Source organism: Schistocerca gregaria, chromosome 4, assembly GCF_023897955.1.
Source record: "Schistocerca gregaria isolate iqSchGreg1 chromosome 4, iqSchGreg1.2, whole genome shotgun sequence".
NCBI classification, from domain to species: Eukaryota; Metazoa; Arthropoda; class Insecta; order Orthoptera; family Acrididae; genus Schistocerca; species Schistocerca gregaria.
This window is the reverse complement of record NC_064923.1, coordinates 767594130-767615251: the sequence shown is the minus strand read 5'-3', so window position 1 is coordinate 767615251 and position 21122 is coordinate 767594130. Positions and strand designations below refer to the sequence as shown.

Here is a 21122-nt window from a genome sequence, read left to right as displayed (position 1 = left end):
TGGACACCCAGTACATAGCAATAAACGTCCATGGTAATAAGATAAGAAAAATCAGAATTCGCACGGATAACTTTAAGTATTTGTCTCTCTCACGTGCTATTCCATAGTATAGCCGGCGGCGGTGGCCGAGCGGTTCTAGGCGCTTCAGTCCGGAACCCCGCGACGGCACAGGTTCGAATCCTGCCTCGGGCATGGATGTGTGTGATGTCACGTTAGTTAGGTTTACTAAGTTCTAGGGGACTGATGACCTCAGATATTAAGTCCCATAATGCTCAGAGCCATTTGAACTATTTTTTGAACAAGAGTCTAACGGAACAGAAATAAAAACTATCCCACTCTATCGTGGCATGCTGTTACAGCAACCGGTTTAAAAGTGTTTCAGAAAAAAAAATAGTCTCGGTTGCGAAATTATTTAAAGTCATAGACGCGTTTCACCCTTTTGGGAGATTGTCTACAGGAAGAAGAAATCAATCAATTACATACAAATAGAGGAAAGGTGTGGTCCTATCTTGCGCGGCTACGCAGACAACGTGAACTAAAAGTAATAAAACTTACGTAAAAGTAGCTGGATACGTGACCCATCAGTATGAAACCACATATAGTGTAAAATAACGATCATGGTAATCGGATACAAAATCCGTGCGTCATGGAACATCTAAAACATTATTGTGGCCAAGTGAAAGAAGAGAAGCAACCAGAATAACACCTAGAAAGTAGAAACATGTGGCGGGAAAATTTTGCACATTTTTCCTATGTTACCTTCAGCGCACCAGCGGTCCCCGCCGTCGCAGTGCAGATATAGGGTCACGCTGAAAATAAACGCGGTAGGCGCCGCACGCGGCACTCTGTCTGTGTTGGGGAGCACAGCACACAAGTTTGACGACGACAGACTGAGGTGCAGGTGCCGCGAATAGTGCGCCGAGAACTACCCAGATGGCGCGCATGACCGTTTCAAGGTCCATTCTGGAAAAACAAATTTGCTTAAACTAGCAATTAAGATGCATCTAAGCAAACCCAAAAATAAAATAAAATGAAAGTACCCCCATATAAAGAATAGTTAAAATGATTACACATAAAACGACGAATCAAAATATGTCATTAAAACTCCGTCACAGGGAGTAAAACAGCGAAATTTCAGAATACATTCATAGCGTATGAATTCTAAAACCATCTCTCCCTTCTCTTCCGCTCCCTCCCTTCTTCCATTCACCCTCATCTCCTGGCGCCTGTCATATCCTCCGTTGTGATCGTCATAATTGTGCCACGTCAGTGTTGTGTTTAGTGCTGTTTCTCATGTGCGTCAAGAGGTGTGATTTTAATTGTGTGCCTCCTTGAGGTTCACTGTCAGTGTTTGTTATGTGCTACGCCATCCGTCGATACTTTTATGCTCCGGTCATACTGCGCCATGTGTTCTTTTAATTGTCACAGTGTGTGATTTTTTCTGTGCGCTACATTTTTACGGTTTATATCTCCATTTTACAGTGGCCCCTTTTTTGTTTACTGTCATCCACGACTTTCCCCCTTTTTATATCTATGTTCACCATGTTTTCTCCTTTGTTATTTTTAAATGTCTTCTATTGTTTGTTCTATGTCTTTCGGCTGTGCCCGCATCTCGTGGTCGTGCGGTCATGTTCTCGCTGCCCGGATTCCCGGGTTCGATTCCAGGCAGGTCAGGGATTTTCTCTACCTCGTGATGACTGGGTGTTGTGTGTTGTCCTTAGGTTAGATAGGTTTAAGTAGTTCTAAGTTCTAGGGGACTAATGACCGTATATGTTAAGTCCCATGGTGCTCAGACCCATTTGAACCAATTTTTTTTTTCTTTCGGCTGAAGAGCAGCGCATATGCTGCTGCCAGCCCGCCCCGATGAGGTATTGAAATACAATAAACGAAAAAAAGAAAATTCTGAATCGATAAAACTTCAAGATACTGGGATGGGGGGAGTCTTAAGCATAGAAAACGAAACAAAAATAGTCTTAGTCGTTAAAAGAAACAAACATAAGTTATAAAGTGGTAAAACCATCTACCATAATAAATCATTCAAAATTTCCCTTCAAAATATGGTTCCCCGTACTTTCCACACAAAAACCAACAAATTGAAAGTGATGCTGTCGACATAAAAGTTTTATCGAATCGGAATAAATTCTCTATAATTGTACTCTGCTGTAGTGAGATATTTTGATTCGTTTCTTCTCATGTAATCATTTTAACTATTCTTTGTATGCGGTACTTTCATTTTATCCTAATGTTTTCTTTAAAAAAATTATAATTAGTTGTAATATGTATCCTGATAGTTCCAGTATGGTTCCTGATACAAGATCGGGTCTTGAAAACAGAACTGCATGAATCCTTCGTAACAGCAATTTGACGGGGCTGCGCACGTAACAGCCGTCAGTAGTCGGTGGCATATTGAAGAGGTGTCGAACTGGCATCTGCTGTGGGCGACCCTGGTACGTGAACTTGGCTCACTTGTCTAGGCAGCCTCAAAGATATTTGTGTTGAATGCAAACACGGGGAATCAGCATGCTTCCCGGGACGGGACCGCACTGCAGGATGCGTGTCGCGCAGCGGTGTCACACTGCAATTCCGCTGCGCGCCGCCGCTGTCTGCTCCGAAGACAGTAACACGAGCGTGGCGTGCATCGCAAAGGCGGCAGCTACAGGCTGGCACGCCGTCATGTTGTTCGCATTCGCAAGAGGGGCTTCGTCACCTGTCATCGTCTTTTTCCAGTACAGTATGACCAAACACAATATCCATCCCGCCACACCTGTAGCGTTACATTCTTCGGGAAAACGTTTTGAGTCGCAGATTCAGCTTTGGCCCTTAGATTACCATCTTTCAAGCTTTTCATTAAGGAGTTCATTTCTACATCTACATCCATACTCCGCAAGCCACCTGACGGAGTGTGTCGGAGGGTACCTTGTGTACCTATATCGGTTCTCCCTTCTATTCGAGTCTCGCACTGTTCGTGGAAAGAAGGATTGTCGGTATGCTTCTGTGTGGGCTCTAATCTCTCTGATTTTATCCTCATGGTCTCTTCGCGAGATATACGTAGGAGGGAGCAATATGCTGCTTGATTCTTCGGTGAAGGTATGTTCTCGAAACTTCAACAAAAGCCCGTACCGAGCTACTGAGCGTCTCTCCTGCAGAGTCTTCCACCAGTTTACCTATCATCTCCGTAACGCTTTCGCTATTACTAAATGATCCTGTAACGAAGCGCGCTGCTCTCCGTTGGATCTTCTCTATCTCTTCTATCAACCCTACATGGTGCGGATCCCACACTGCTGAGCAGTATTCAAGCATTGGGCGAACAAGCGTACTGTAACCTACTTCCTTTGTTGTCGGATTGCATTTCCTTAGGATTCTTCCAATGAATCTCAGTCTGGCATCTGCTTTACCGACGATCAACTTTATATGATCATTCCATTTTAAATCACTCCTAATGCGTACTCCCAGATAATTTATGGAATTAACTGCTTCCAATTGCAGGCCTGTTTTATTGTAGCTAAATGATAAAGGATCTTCGTTTCTATGTATTCGCAGCACATTACACTTGTCTATATTCAGTTTCAATTGCCATTCCCTGCATTATCCGTTAATTCGCTGCAGATACTCCTGCATTTCAGTACAATTTTCCATTGTTACAATCTCTCGATATACCACAGTATCATCCGCAAAAAGCCTCAGTGAACTTCCAGTGTTATCCAGAGTGTCATTTATGTATATTGTGAATAGCAACGATCCTACGACACTCCCCTGCGGCACACCTGAAATCACTCTTACTTCTGAAGACTTCTCTCCATTGAGTATGTCATGCTGCGTTCTGTTATCTAGGAACTCTTCAATCTAATCACACAATTGGTCTGATAGTCTATATGCTCTTACTTTGTTCATTAAACGACTGTGGGGAACTGTATCGAACGCCTTGCCGAAGTCAAGAAACACGGCATCTACCTGTGAACCCGTGTCTAAGGCCCTCTGAGTCTCGTGGACGAATAGCGTGATCTGGGTTTCACACGATCGTCTTTTTCGAAAGCCAAGCTGATTCCTACAGAGTAGATTTCCAGTCTCCAGAAAAGTCATTATACTCGAACATAATACGTATTCCAAAATTCTACAACTGATCGACGTTAGAGATATAGGTCTATAGTTCTGCACATCTGTTCGACGTCCCTTCTTGAAAACGGGGATGACCTGTGCCCTTTTGCAATTCTTTGGAACGCTTCACTCTTCTAGAGACCTACGGTACACCGCTGCAAGAAGGGGGGCACTTTCCTTCGCGTACTCTGTGTAAAATCGAACTGGTATCCCATCAGGACCAGCGGCCTTTCCTCTTTTGAGCGATTTTAATTGTTTCTCTATCCCTCTGTCGTCTCTTTCGATATCTACCATTTTGTCATTTGTGCGACAATCTAAAGAAGGAACTACAGTGCAGTCTTCCTCTGTGAAACAGAGTTTCATTGCGTACACGTTGGGTAGTCTTCGTAGAGCTCATTCGTTGGTATAGCCACACGAACAATGGCATTTTCGAGATGTGACACATACCTGCATGTCACCCACTGGTCTCTTTGTGAGGGACCATATCCTCCATTGACATTATAGCTGGTGGATGAAAGAAAACAAGTATAAAATACATTATTTTCAAAGATGAACACAAACAGTGTATGCAAATATAAAGTTCATCATGTTTATATCTGATAAGACGTAAAATATTGTTTGCACATTGGTATTTGGGACAGTGTTCAAGATGTGCAATAAATAAGATCAGAAAAAAGAACCTAAACTTCTTCATCTTCTATTATTGTCTTCGATGGGCAAGCGGTCACCTACATTAGGCATAAGTTTTCCTACCTTTAATGCCCTATGTCTGCTCTTCTTTCGCTTTACATGGGTATTTTCTTTCCCAATTGTCATAATTTTTCCAGCAAGTGGGATGAAAAAGAACACCTATTTCACATTCTTTCTGGTGATCTCAGTAATCAAAATCCAAACACGGATAAGAGACACCAACACCGAGCGAGGTGGCGCAGTGGTTAGCACACTGGACTCGCATTCGGGAGGACGACGGTTCAATCCCGTCTCCGGCCATCCTGATTTAGGTTTTCCGTGATTCCCCTAAATCGCTTCAGGCAAATGCCGGGATGGTTCCTTTGAAAGGGCACGGCCGATTTCCTTCCACATCCTTCCCTCACCCGAGCTTGCGCTCCGTCTCTAATGACCTCGTTGTCGACGGGACGTTAGACACTAAGATCCTACTCCTCCTCCAAGAGATACCATCAGCAATTTGTGGAAGATTTTCTTCCATTATTTGTTGGAGCGTCGATCAAAATCATACACACGAACTTCCTGGTCAGAAGTATCAACCCTTCCCATGTTCTTTTTACAGAAACACATTAGGTTTCGACAAATTACGTCCACCTTATTTCCTTCTTTCTGTTTACGAGTAGCTTTACCTACTGTAGCAGCATGACAATTGCCATTTTGGCGTTGACGTTTGTTGCGGGTTCGCAAGAAACTCAGACTCCCCTCTTTTCAGTTGTCATTGGAACCTGGCGATGTTTTTTCTTGAGGTGATGGCAGTACGCACTGCAGGAAATCTGATAGTATTGAAATATCTGTCAAAACGAAGTGTGACATGTTGATTTATGACTGTATTTGACAGTGTCAGGACAACTCTCTCAACAGATAGGTTCTGCTCTGGAAGGCTTTGTCCTGAATGTTTACTCGCATAAAGAATGAGATCACATGAGTTCCGAGATACAGAATCACCTCGATTCAAAATTTTGTCCCCTCGCTTGATGGGTTTGAGGGGCGGGTATTGCTTCAGAGCAGCTCTCCTTCAGAATTTAGCCATAGATTCATCAGAACACTGATAGGGGGGTTTCTTCTCTGCGCTTAGAAAACGTATTTTTAACAGAAGGAATAACCTCACATGTTTAGAAAGAGTCTGCAGGTCGTTGGGTATCGGTGACAACAGAACTGTTATGGGCAGTTGATGATTCTATTGCCCTATTACCCACAGATTTACTGTGGGACCAATAATCAGAAACAGTGGGTAGTGTGTTATAACTCAAAGAATGCAACCAAGCAATAAATTATTTCACATGAATCAGTGACTTCTGTTGCCTTGTTTCTATTTGTTTCGCAATATATCTAAACGTTTGTTGGTACAATGACTAATGAATATTTATCAAGCAACGAGAATTGTACAAAATAGTAGATTTAATCAGAAGATCTATTTAGTGTTCATAGTGATTGTGTTTTTGAGCTTGAGGGATGGTGTGTCCATGCACCAAGGACGCAGTTTGGTGTGGACTAAAATCAATTTGGGGGTGGTAGTGCTCCAGAACTGGAACGTTCTTCTGAACTCACCTCACGTCCTTCATTTGAACTTGTTTAATTTTTTTTCATCTTGATTCTGGTCATCACTGCCCAGGATTGTATTCTTCATCTGAACTGTCTGCAGAAAAGTCAGAGAAATCACAGAAGTCACCGTCAGATTCCTCCAACTTCTGCTTTATGACTTCATACGTTAATTTTATTTTATTATTCATTTGAAATACCTGGCCGGGGGGGGGGGGGGGGGGGTCGGGGCGCCAAGGGCTTTTGTCGCAGTGGATACACCGGTTCCCATGAGATCACCGAAGTTTAGCGTTGTCGGGCGTGGTCGGCACTTGGATGGGTGACCATCCAGACCGCCATGCGCTATTGCCATTTTTCGGGGTGCACTCAGCCTCGTGACGCCAATTGAGGAGATATTCGACCGAATAGTAGCGGCTTCGTTCAAGAATACCATCATGACGACCGGGAGAGCGGAGTGCTGACCCCACGACCCTCCCATCCGCATCCTCCACTGAGGCCGTCGGATGGTCCCGGTAGGCCACTCGTGGCCTGCAGACGGAATGCTTTATTTGAAATACCTGAAATTTTTTAAAAAAAAGAATAGCTGTAAAAATCAAAGTGAAGAAAATCTTGTTTTCAGTACCACTAGGACCTACACACATCAGTGTTGCACCACCCAGATGTGCCGTGCAAATGGGTTGCTATTGGGCTGCTCCTCTACCGATCGTTGTTTGCAAACGTATGCGCGGTAACTATGAGCATTCGAGTTGGTTGGAGCATTTTAATTGAAAGTACGAGTGACGTATCAGTGGGGATGAATTAGAGATGTCTGGGGAACAGCAGGCGAACGTCCATCAAGCTACAAAGGACGATCGCGACTTATAATCTGGTCCTCGTCATCATGTTATTCGCTGATGGCTCGTCGACTAGGGAAGTTGCTCGATGTTTGCTGTGGAGACAAGTGATGTGATGTGGACATGGAATCGATTTCATTTGGCAGGCAGTATTGAGGAGCTGCAATGCTCATAGTATCAACGTTCAACACGTGCATGGGATGACCTATTTGTACGACTGTTGAGCAGAGGAACCACGCCTTGTATCACACCAAACTATTAGGAGACAGTATCACGATGCGAATCCTCATTGTCGACGACAATGGTAGGCACCACATTGTATACTACAACACCATGACTCCGTTACAGATGGGCAACAGATCATGCAGACGGACGCCTCAGGATTGCTATCGGATGTAGTTTGCGAATGATAGAGGGTCTTTTTGAATCATGAAAATCGCAGAAAACGTGTCTGGTGACAACCTGGCAATAGCGAACTCCTTCAACACTGTGTTCCATTGTGCGATAAGGCGGTGGTAGTAGTACACCTCACGTGGTCGTTGTGGGGCCTGTCAGTAATCTACGGCACAGGGATGACGTTCTGAAACTAATAGCGGCACCGGATCGCCAAAATTTTGCTGCCTGTCTTCTCGTGAACACGTTTAGTCCTCATGCTAGGGTCCCCAGAATGGAGTGGCCTGCCTTATCTCTGGACATGAACCCAATAGAACATGTGTCGTAGCAACTGAAACGAGTTGTTTATGGTCGTCAACAACGACCACGTACTGTGCTCAGCTCACGCAGAGTCGCTATTGAAGAATGGGACAGTCTGGGCCAGAGCTCACGACCTAATCGATGGTATGCCACGACGGATTGAAGCCTGCGTAAAAGCAATGGGACGTTCCATCTCGTGATGACTTTTCTCAGGGGAGCTGTGAAAAAGGTCGCACCGAAAAAAGACGACTTTGTCGTTAAAATGGTTTTTATTTGGTGACCTGGACACACTGCAAATGAATATACACGCAAGCATCACAGCCAGTTTTTTGTTTCCTGTGCCATGAATTTCGAAATAAAGGGGTGATGCAAAATATTGTTGATATTTGTTTATAATCAGCATCATAGAAATCCTAGGATATTATATGATGTATTTTATTACCGGATTATAGTTTTACTATGAGATGATGTGTGTTGCTCTAGAATAAACAAATAAACACAAAATAGTTGAAAACGTACGAAAATTTGTGAGACAAGAAAGATACAGTAGTGTAAACAGCTCTTGCCCGCCTCATGACAACGCTAATCCTTCCATCGAAGAGTACGTTTTCAAACTAAACATCGTGAGTTGAGTTCTGAACGAGTGGGACGAGAGCCTGTTGTCTGTAGATTAACTTCTGTCCCACTGGCATCAACAATCTCCTTCATGGCTAGTCTGAGGGTCAAGCGCTTGCCTTGTAAACGTTATTTTAGAGCACTGTTCTCGGCTTCGAATATTTGTAGCCTTCAATATACGGCACGGAAATTACAGACCTAAACACATACATTCTCTCTGATTATTAAAAGCCCATATCTTTGACGCAGAACAGCATTTTTTGCTTTATCTCTGCAATTCTTCACTTTCTTTGTTGGGGTGTCCTAGTATAACAGATAAGTAGAACTGCGTCGCTCTCTGCCATTGAAACTTACGTATCTCCTGCGCCCGAGATTATTTCTTCTAATGTGCGAGGGTCGTTCCAAAGTAATGTAACACATTTCTTTTCTGAAAACGAGTTGCTTTTATTCAGAAGTTCAATACACCATATGTTCTTGTTGTGATCTTCAGTCCAGAGACTGATTTGATACAACTCTCCATGCTACTCTATACTGTGCTAGCTTCTTCATCTCCCAGTACCTACTCCAACCTACATCCGTTTGACTCTGTTTAGTGTATTCATCTCTTGGTCTCCCTCTACTATTTTTACCCTCCTCGCTGCCCTCCAATACTCAAGTGGTGATCCCTTGATGCCTCAAAATATGCCCTACGACTAGCCAAGTTGTGCCACAAATTTCTCTTCTCTCCAGTTCCATTTAATACCTCCTCAGTAGTTATGTCATCTACCATCTAATCTTCAACATTCTTCTGTAGAACATTTCGAAAGCTGCTATTCTCTTCTTGTCTAAACTATTTATCGTCCACGTTTCACTTCCATACATGGCTACACTTCATGCAAATACTTTCAGAAACGACTTCCTGACACTTAAATCTATACTCGACGTTAACAAATTTCTCTTCTTCAGAAACGCTTTCCTTGCCATTCCCGGTCTACATTTTATATCCTCTCTACTTTGGCCACATCAGTTATTTTGCTCCCCAAATATCAAAACTCATTTACTACGCGTCCCATTTCCTAATGTAATTCCCGCAGCATCACCCGACTTAATTCGACTACATTCCATTATCCTCGTTTTGCTTTTCTTGACGTTCGTTTTATACCCTCCTTTCAAGACACTTTCCATTCCGTTCAACTGCTCTTCCAAGTCTTTTGCTGTATTTGACAGAATTACAATGTCGTCGGCAAACCTCAAAGTTTTTATTTCTTCTTCATGTATTTTAATACCTACTCCGAATTTTTCTTTTGTTTCTTTCACTGCTTGCTCAATATACAGATTGAATAACATCGGTGAGAGGCTACAACCCTGTCTCACTCCCTTCCCAACCACTGGTTCCCTTTCATGTCCCTCGACTCTTGTTACTTCCATCTGGTTTCTGTACAAATTGTAAATAGTCTCTCACTCCCTGTATTTTACCTCTACCACCTTCAGAACTTGAAAGAGAGTATTCCAGTCAACATTGTCAAAAGCTTCCTCTAAGTCTACAAATACTAGAAACATAGTTTTGCCCTTCCTTAATCTATTTTCCAAGATATGTCGTAGGGTCAGTATTGCCTCACGTGTTCCAACATTTCTACGGAAACCAAACTGACCTTCCGCGAGGTCTGCTTCTACCAGTTTTTCCATTCGACTGTCAAGAATTCTCGTTAGCATTTTGCAGCCGTGGCTTATTAAACTCAGTACACCATATTTTCTAAATCTTTTGGCTACCCAACCCCCTCTTTCATCTTCGTTCAATGCGACGGCCTTACGCCACTGTAGAGGGAGGGCCTGTGTACCACACCTCTGGTCGACGTCGGCGCCAAAGTCTTGTTGCTCCAGTAACCTCCCCGTCATCCACCTACCGCTTCTCGCGTAATGCATTTTCATTGGTCCGAACAGATAAAGGTCGGAAGGTGGAAGATCCGGGCTGTTGGGTGGATGGGGAGGGACAGTCCAAGGAAGTTTTGTTGCGTACCTTTCGGGTGGCAGGCCCGTGTGAGGCCTTGAGTTGCCATGGGCAAGGAGACAGTCCTTTGTTTTCCTGGCGACGTCCACGCTGAAGTCGTTTCTTGAGTTTCCTCAGGGTAGCACAGTACACTTCTGAGTTGATAGTTGATCCATGGAGGAGGACATAAAACAAAATAACCCTTTTAGAGTGCCAGAAGACTGTCGCCATGATTTTACCAGCTGAGGGTGCGACTTTGAACTTTCTCTTTGGAGGAGAGATTGTGTGCCGCCATTCCATGGGTTGCCGTTTTGTTTCCGGTTAGGAGCGATGAGCCCGTGTTTCATCGCCTGTGAAGATGTTCGACACAAAATTGTCACGATCGCCTCGTAACGCGCAGCATTTCCACGCACGTGCTTCTTCATAGCTCTCTATGTTCTTTTATTAGGCGGCGAGGGACTCAGCGGGAGCACAGTTTTCACAGCCGTAACTGGCGGACGAGTGTGTCGGCACTACTGACAGAGACGTCCAGGTGTTTTATTGTGATCCGTCTGTCACCTCGAATGAGAGTGTCCGCACGTTCCAACACTGGAGTCGTCACAGCTGTGTGCTCCCGCACAGCACGCGCAAGATCGGACAGGTTTGCGCGACCTCTTTGCAGTGATGACAGACGCCTCACCGAACGACTCATCGTGCTTTTGTTCACTGCCAGGTCTCGGCGGACATTCTGCAAGCGCCTGTGAATATCTGCGATGCTCTTTTCTTCCGCCAAAAGTAACTTAATAACAGCTCCATGCTTGGAACACTCTACCGCCATTTAGACGGCTACGTATGGTGCTGCCACTTATGGGAACTTCATGGAACTATAGTGGCTGAACAAAGAATATTAACCATATCTCACAACAAATTCCGCATTTTCAACGGAAATTGGCAAAGCAAAAAAAAATGTGTCGCATTACTTATTGATGACCCCTCGTAAGAATGTATATTTCGAATGAGACTTGTGCTTCGGTATACGGAGGCTGGGATTAGCCTGACACAATAAAAATGTAATCTGTGACGAGTATACCAAAGCATCGTCAGTTTGTGATCAGATTAAAAGTTGGTCCAATAATCAAACTACAAAAAACGGAATCGTAGCAAAAATGTTCTTGAAAAATACGGTAAAATTTAGGCAGTAATATAGTGAAACTATAAGTTGTTTTTAATTTCCCTAAGAGACAGAAAGCAATGCTTTTGTGACTTAATTGACCTTGCATATTTGTATTTATGACAGTTCCGTAGCACCTTGCAAATCACTGTTCCACCTTGGTCAGTAATAATAGAAGGACGGTGTCACTGAAGTGTTCCTTACTACAAGGATAAAGACATTACTAATAAGCGACAGTTTTCTCAAGACGTGATAGGCTCCTGGCAATTATTGTCATGATTTATTTCACAATTGCATGTTTAGTAGTAGATTATATTCGCTTTATGGGTACGTCTCTCTTTTAATTTTTAATTACTTGGTTGCAAAACTGTCAAAAATTACAGTGACTGTTAATTGTGAGGCGAAGCCGACCGTTTTCTGTTGTTGTTTTCTTTTTCTTTTTTCTTTCTTTTTTTGTGGTGCAGGTGTTCTTAACGAGTGCTGAGTAAGAAGCTAAACGGTGCCTTTTTAGATCAGTACTCCGCTCCCTTCTAGTTCTTGCTGTGCCGTTTGCAAGGTTCGAAACTCGGATCCCGCTCTCCCTGTCGCTTCCAAGCGTCTGGCCTCTGAAGCCGCAACGTCTCGTTCAAGTATCTCCGCAGCTGACTCCACAAAACTGAACCAACCCCGATATAGTCCTCCCGGCAAGGAATAGTCTCTGGTAGAACCCACATGTGAAGCTGGGACCTCGCCATGGCAGTCAGACACTCTGATCCATTAGCTAAAAAATTATTTCGACGGGCTAGCCAACGTAAAATGTGTGAGCTACAGTTATAAAGCGAAAGACTGTCACGTTTCAGCAGCTTTCGATTTCAGTGTCCCATGATAGAAGTGTCAGTCATACTTTTTCGTAACTCCTAGTAGTGTATGACAGCACAGCGAGAGAAAAAAAAAAAAGGTTGCACCTGTAGGCAGACCAGGGCTTTCGATTTCAGTGGGCCATTTCCGCAACCCGTCGGGCCTTGAGACAAGCGCAAAATGAGTTTCTCCACAGGCGCGAGCGAAGAGGCCATTTCGAAAGTAGACTGCTCGCGAAGAAAAGGGCTGACATGGAGTAACGCTAGAATGTTCTTTCTTCAAAGATATTTCTTTCTTGGTAGTTTGTAATCCTACTTTTGTACATTAGGTTTGGTATGAAAGTACTGTATCCGAATTTATTCCAAACCATAAGTTCATTCAAAACACACGGCTGACTGTGAAAAATGCCACTCCATGAAAGTGGCATGCAACAAACATCAAATAAGCATTAAGTCTGTTAAATGCTTGGATATGGAAATGATTGGCGGTCCACCGTAGGTAGCAGTAATGTAGCAGGGTGTTCAAAATTGTTCAAATGCCTCTGAGCACTGTGGGACAAATTCTAAGGTCATCAGTCCCCTAGAACTTAGAACTACTTAAACCTAGCTAACCTAAGGACATCACACACATCCATGCCCGAGGCAGGATTCGAACCTGCGACCGTAGCGGTCGCGCGGTTACGGACTGAAGGGCCTAGAACCGCTCGGCCATCCCGGCCGGCAGCAGAGTGTTCCTTACGTGAAATCTCACGTGAGTGTTTGTGTTCTATGAGATCATGCTGTGTCTCGTGTAAGAGACACGGCTCTTGTCGGAATTGGACCACTGCAAGATTGTGATCTCGAAGAGTTGCAGTTAATCATCCGCAAAGTTGCTCTTCGTGTTTATTGGCAACCCGCGACTGACACGCTTCTTAAGCTCAATTCCTAAGGTCATTAGGCATACTGGGTGGCCAGTGGTGGATGTGATTGCTCCGCAACCCGTGACCAGATCCTTTCAGTGGGGGTTATCGAGGGCGTGCTGGCCAGGCCGATATTCGAAGACCTTCTGTACCGAGATAGGTGAGGACAGCACTGGCAGCTTCTGGTCTTGTCGCATCTTGCTGAAACATAACGTTACAAAGATCTCGAAGGCAAGGTACAGCCACCAGTCTTAACACGACAGAAACATAGCGGCTTCTGTCCAAATTAAACCAACGGTGGGCATATTGTGTAGGCACTGGGACACCACATCATCAGGACAAGTGCTGGTTCCTTATAAACGTGATGTGCTCAGTCTGTCGACGTTCATTCTCTCAGGTCCCCATTCGTCCTTTCTGTACACAGAAACAGAGCTAGAAAAGGCGTGGTGAGAGCCCTTTGCGCTGTGCCGCCCGCGGCCGAGCCACAGGGTCGGCGCGCCTGCCTCTCCACCGACGCGTCCACAGAAGACAGCATGGCGGTGGCCGTAGAGACAGTTCGCGGAGCTCGAGACGCCGGCTCACTGCCAGTGTTGACACTCACCTTATAGCATACAAGCTCATTTCCTGACTCAAAGTGCCAGACATGGCTGCCCGATCCAGCACAGCCTAGCAAACAGTACGGCCGTCTTCTCCGTCCTCTCGGGCGCTAGTTGCATGAGACAGTTGAGATGCTGCAGTGTTGAGTATAGCCCTTCAGAACTCATCGATTCACAGGTCCACAGTGAAAAAGTACACTACTGACCATTAAAATTGCTAAACAACTAAGATGACATGCTAAAGACGCGAAATTTAACCGACAGGAAGACGATGCTGTGATATGCAAATGATTAGCTTTTCAGAGCATTCACACAAGGTTGGCGCCGGTGGTGACACCTACAACGTGCTGACGTGAGCAAAGTTTCCAACCAATTTCTCATACACAAACAGCAGTTGTCCGGCGTTGCCTGGTGAAACGTTGTTGTGATGCCTCGTGTAAGGAGGAGCAATGCGTACCTTCACGTTTCCGACTTTGATAAAGGTCGGATTGTAGCCTATCGCGATTGCGGTTTATCGTATCACGACATTGCTGCTTCGCGTTGGTCGAGATCCAGTGACTGTTAGCAGAATATGGAATCGGTGGGTCCAGGAGGGTAGCACGGAACTCCGTGCGGGATCCCAACGGCCTCGTATCACTAGCAGTCGAGATCACAGGCATCTTATTCCCCTGGCTCTAACGAATCGTGCAGCCACGTCTCGATCTCTGTGTCAACAGATGGGCACGTTTGCAAGACAACCACCATCTGAACGAACAGTCCGGCGACGTTTGCAGCAGCATGGAGTATCAGATCGGAGACCATGGCTGCGGTTACCCTTGACGCTGCATCACAGACAGGGGCGCCTGCGATAGCTTACTCGGCGAACCAGGCTGCACGAATGGCAAAACGCAATTTTTTCGGATGAATCCAGGTTTTGTTTACAGCATCATGTTGGTCGCATCCGTGTTTGGCGACATCGCGGTGAACGCACATTGGAAGCGTGTATTCGTCATCGCCATACTGGCGTATCACCCGGCGTGATGGTACGGGGTGTCATTGGTTACACGTCTCGGTCACCTCTTGTTCGCATTGACAGCACTTTGATCAGTGGACGTTACATTGCAGATGTGTTACTACCCGTGACTCTACCCTTCATTCGATGCCTGCGAAACCCTACATTTCAGCAGGATAATGCACGACCGCGTGTTGCAGGTCCTGTAGCGGCCTACTGGATGCAGATAATGTTCGACTGCTGCCCTGGCCAGCACATTCTCCAGATCTCTCACCAATACCCGTTAATCATCTACATTTCTTCTGAGTGTAGCAATTTTAATGGGCAGTTGGGTATGAGCAATTTCAGGGCGATGCACGTGAGATAACAAAATCCAAAGTACCGTGTAAGTAGAACCAAACCAAACAGCAATTTTGCCTTACGAAAATTGCGCTGCAAAGACTTTTTCCTAACCTAACGACAGGAGAATAAGAATAAAGTGTAATATAGTAATCAGTCTGGAAATACGTTTATTATATGCATAGAACAAACATGTGCGTGGTGGGTCAAACAAAAGTGGCGTGCAGAACAGAGTTCCAGGGTTCAAAGAAACACAGCAGACGACAGGAACTGCAGTACTAACCTGACTATAGCAGATGTTGAAAGTGACCACCACTCATCTCGTGGCACTTTTGGGCCCTGTCGCTGAAGGGGTCTCGAAGGCTGAAATGCCGGAATTACTGCAGTCTCATCCGAAATGTTCTGCTACAGCTCTTGAGGACGACGGAGCTTGTTGCGATTCCCCTTAGACCTGAAGTATCCCAACACAAAGCAATAACATACTGACAGATCAGGTGACCTGGGTGGCCATCTAGGTCCGCGACCAGACTGACCTTTGCTAGCAAGTTAGGAGTGAAGATTATGCACACATGCTCCAAGGTAAGTGTAGGTCTGGTTATGTGCACACATTCACGTCCAATAATATCCACCTTTATTTGCCCCACCCTGTGTTATAAGCCGCTGGGGAACCGTCGAAAATAAAAAGAAGCGACAAACAAAGCAAGCATTGTTTTATTTAGTTGCGTAGACAGGTCAAGTCTCAAAGACGATGTGCGGTTTTAGCTACATAGGCATTACGTCACTTCACTGTACTGTCAGTTCCTATCAACATGTGTATTTCTGTACAAGGCGCAAGGCTAAGAAATACATTCACTCAGATTTCTGAAAAAAAATTTCTTCATGCCTCAAAGCGCATGGAATGGAAATAAACTTCATTCTCGTTTTGTAGTCACATTCCATTAGCATATTTTGCAATGTTGTCGCGTATTTCCAGGATGTAGTTGTTGTTGTTGTGGTCTTCAGTCCAGAGACTGGTTTGATGCAGCTCTCCATGCTACTCTATCCTGTGCAAGCTTCTTCATCTCCGAGTATCTACTGGAACCTACATTCTTCTGAATATGCTTAGTGTATTCATCTCTTGGTCTCCCTCTACGATGTTTACCCTCCACGCTGCCCTCTAATACTAAATTGGTGATCCCTTGATGCCTCAGAACATGTTCTACCAAACGATCCCTTCTTCTGGTCAAGTTATGCTACAAACGTCTCTTCTCCCGAATCCTATTCAATACTTCCTCATTAGTTATGTGATCTACCCATATAATCCTCAGCATTCTTCTGTAGCACCACATTTCGGAAGCTTGTATACTCTTCTTGTCCAAACTATTAATCGTCCACGATTCACTTCCATACATGGCTGCACTCCATACAAATACTTTCTGAAATGACTTCCTGACACTTAAATTTATACCCGATGTTAACAAATTTCTCTTCAGTTTTAATCTACAGGTCATAACCAATAGATTGTGGTCAGAGTCTACATCTGCCCCTGGAAATGTCTTACAATTTAAAAACTGGTTCCTAAATCTCTGTCTTACCATTATATAATCTGATACCTTTTAGTATCTCCAGGGTTCTTCCATGTATACAACCTTCTTTCATCATTCTTAAACCAAATGTTAGCTATGATTAAGTTGTGCTCTGTGCAAAATTCTACCAGGCGACTTCCTCTTTCATTTCTTAGCCCCAATCCATATTTACCTACTACGTATCCTTCTCTCCCTTTTCCTACACTCGAATTCCAGTCACACATTACTATTAAATTTTCGTCTGCCTTCACTATCTGAATAATTTCTTTTATTTCCTCATACATTTCTTCAATTTCTCCGTCATCTACAGAGCTAGTTGGCATATAAACTTGTGCTACTGTAGTAGGTGTGGGCTTCGTATCTATCTTGGCCACAATAATGCGTTCACTATGCTGTTTGTAGTAGCTTACCCACACTCCTATTTTCCTATTCATTATTAACCCTACTCCTGCATTACCCCTATTTGATTTTGTGTTTATAACCCTGTAGTCATCTGACCAGAAGTCTTATTCCTCCTGCCACCGAACTTCACTAATTCCCACTATATCTTACTTTAACCTATCCATTTCCCTTTTTAAATTTTCTAACCTACCTGCCGGTTAAGGGATCTGACATTCCACGCTCCGATCCGTAGAACGCCAGTTTTCATTCTCCTGATAACGACATCCTCTTGAATAGTCCCCGCCCGGGGATCCGAATGGGGGACTATTTTACCTCCGGAATATTTTACCCAAGAGGACGCCATCATCATTTAATCATACAGTAAAGCTGCATGTCCTCGGGAAAAACTACGGCTGTAGTTTCCCCTTGCTTTCAGCCGTTCGCAGTACCTTCACAGCAAGGCCGTTTTGGTTATTGTTACAAGGCCAGATCAGTCAATCATCCAGACTGTTGCCCCTACAACTACTGAAAAGGCTGCTGCCCCTCTTCAGGAACCACACGTTTGTCTGGCATCTCAACAGATACCCCTCCGTTGTGGTTGTACCTACGGCTATCTGTATCGCTGAGGCACGCAAGCCTCCCCACCAACGGCAAAACGCATGGTTCATGGGGGGATGTGATAAAGAAATTTACTATTGTAACCACAATACATGAATTTGTATGTGAACGATTAATTTCCCTTCTCTTCATCCATCTCCTCATCCTCCATCCCCTCTCCTTCCTCACCTCCTCCCCCTCTCTCTGTCCCCTCCCTTGACAGGACATCTTTCAGCCGACGTGATCCTGTTCTGAAGGAAACGAGCCCAGATGATTGGCATAAAATGACTATATTTTTGATAATTTTCTGTGAACTTTTAACGCACAGGGGGGTGAAAAATATGGACATTTATCAGTTTTCTACAACAGGAAGATTGAGAAACAGTTGCACTAACACCAAGCAATAGTTACATATTTGGGCGGAAATCTTCAGTGTCTATTTTAGAGCATAAAACTGTTAGCATTATTGGTCGGATATGTGTTACCGATTGTCTAGCAGGTATCCGTGCTTTAACGTTACAAGAGTCCATATCTTCAGCCCTTGTGTAATGCAAATGGACAAAGAGTTGCAAGCAGAGAGTCGACTTCCTCGAAAGGTTTGGAAAGCTCTTTTTCCTACAAGTTCACGACGGCGCTGTGCTAACTCCGATTAATTCGGCGAAGAAAGAGTCGAAAGCGGCAGAAAATACGGCTGTCTGTACTCGGGTCCACTGGAAACGTACCGCATTTTGTCCGCTGCAGCAATCGACGGCTCTTGCAGTTCCTGTCAGCGCAACTTCACTCATTAGGAAGAATTACCTACGCGGATCTCTCCGTCTAGTGTTCCTGCACGTAAATCTTGTAATCTGTCTGACTTGTGCGATGCGGAACTGCACTAAAGCCTGAGTAACGAACAACGCTCTCACATGTTTACGCAGGACGCAATTCCTCCCGCTTTGTATTTAAGTCTTCCCTGTGTCACTTTTCGAGCTTTCCAATGACCTGAAGACGTCATCAGTTAGCACATTATAAATACAACAGAATAATTACCGTCGCTTGGCAGTATTTCGTTATTCAGCGAGAACAATATATCAGCAGGCGGCAACGTTGCTCTAGTCGGATGCACTGATCACACTTGCCAACAACGAAAATGTTTCGGGCATAAAAATTGTTAATTATCATGTATTTTCATCTGCTGAATTAAAAAATCACCGCGAAAATGATAGATTAGCTCTTGCTTTGGAGATAAAGTGACATTTCATTTTTACAGTCAACATTTTCAGTTTGAGAAAAAATATTGTTTTCGGAGTTGGCACACCTGTCCGATAACAAAACACAAATGCTCTTAAGCTGTTTGTAATTCATAAATATGGATGCCGTTCCTGTGAGTTTCATGTAATTTCTGTTGCAATTAAAGCAGAATTTCTCGTTTGAGAATGCTTTTCTGGAGCGAAATTCGTAAAAAAAGTGAATAATGTTTGCTAAATATGTGATGAAATAAAGTTTTCGTCACAGAAACGCAATCTTACGCCTCTTGCCAAGACGACCTATCAGTATTACAATCTTGGGCGCCACATATATGTTGCAACGGATGTCCAGTTACACTGCGAGAATGGTTGGAAAATAGGAAATGATCTATGGCTTTTTCTGTGCCCTCTTTTGCTGGGAGCCTACAAGCCACACAGATGACAGCTATTTTTGCTTGACTGCAGAACTGTCTACGAAGAAAAGAAGAACAGTTCAGTACCTTAATCTTCGATCTGAGAATCGACCCATTCCGCATTCAGATTGTTTACCAGTTCATACTCCACCCGAAAACTTGCGTGTCTGAAGTAGAAAATAAAGACAGTGTGGAACAAGAAAGAAGGAGAACCAAATAAGCCATCCACATTCCGTGTCCCTGAGGGAAAAGATGACGATCTGCAGAGACTAAAAGTCATTGCCATACTCTTAGGAATTCAGCTGGGGTACACAAAACATTTCTGCTTCGGCAGTAGGGATGGGAAATTGCATTATATCAAGGCAGACTGGCCTGCAAGAAATCTTAACCCTAGTGAGAAAGTAGTCGCTGCCGAACATCTTCCACCACTGCATATCAAGCTGGGTTTGATGAAAAACTTTGTCAAAGGCGTGAACGAAGAAGGTAGGACCTTTAAGTACATAAGTGCAAAATTTCCGAAGCTAAGTGATGCAAAAGTTAAGGAAGGTATTTTTATCGGAATTCGGGAACTTGTAAAGTAAAGGATCCTGCATTTGACCAAGTTTTGGAGGGGAAAGAAATTGAAGCCTGGGAAGCCTTCAAGGGAGTTGTTCGTGGATTTTTAAGCAACAAAACAGTTGGTGACTGTGCTGCTACAAAGATACCCTAACCTTGGATGCAACATGTCCCATAAAAGCCATTTTCTCCATTCCCACCTAGATTTTCTCCCTCCCAGTTGAGGAGCAGTCAGTGATATAATGAAGAAATAGTTGATAGTGGAGAAATATTCGATCAGGACACTGGAATGAAGCATTGCTTGCGGATTACTGTTGGTCTTTGTGTAGGGACGCTCCGTAACTCCGTTACAAGAGGCAAGCTAAAAGACGACAACCTCATACAGACACCACATGATTCTTTTCAGACCCAACCGTCTTCGGGGTATTCTTCCAGAACTTGAGTCGTGCTTCGGTAGCTCAGTTGGTAGAGCACTTGCCCGCGAAAGGCAAAGGTCCCGAGTTCGAGTCTCGGTCGGGCACACAGTTTTAATCTGCCAGGAAGTTTCATTCTTCCAGAAAGTTAGAACTCTTAAAATGTAATTATCATTTAAAAAATTCGGATACACTTTCAATGTTGTTAGCAAACGTAATCAAAATTTATCTTTTTCTCATAGTTAGTATGAAATTCTTCCACCTTGTATCTATTACTGAAACCAGAGCTAGGGAAAATTTTTTATTGTCATATTCGTTTCTCTCCACCCAAACTTAGTGGGAATTGACGTATGAAGTGCAGGATACAATTTATTTTGTTTTGTTGTGGCCAGTGTGATGGTACTTTTGTCATTTAGCGAAATATTGTTCGCGCTGGTCACCGAGATTCGAACGTATGCCTGAGAATAAATTCTCTTCATCGTCACCACGATGAGTTGAAGTGTCTCAGAAATATAATAATACACTATTAGCGACGTTTTTCTCGTCAAATAATAGATAAAAATCACCTCATTTTCATAGTTATGACCTGTTTAAAGCAACAAATAAAAACACGGAAGAAAGTAGTTTCTGTATATAAGGGAGCCATTTTCTTTATGAAGCGACGATTTGACACCTCTGGTACAGCCAGTGCGTA

At 44.0% G+C, this 21122-nt stretch overlaps 1 non-coding gene across 1 annotated transcript; it reads left to right on the top strand.

Moving 5' to 3' along the window:
• The first annotated feature begins 20461 nt into the window (after positions 1-20461).
• On the top strand, positions 20462-20536 carry Trnas-cga (transfer RNA serine (anticodon CGA)). Its single transcript has one exon. It is a non-coding gene; the product is annotated as a tRNA-Ser (tRNA).
• Positions 20537-21122: the final 586 nt, after the last annotated feature.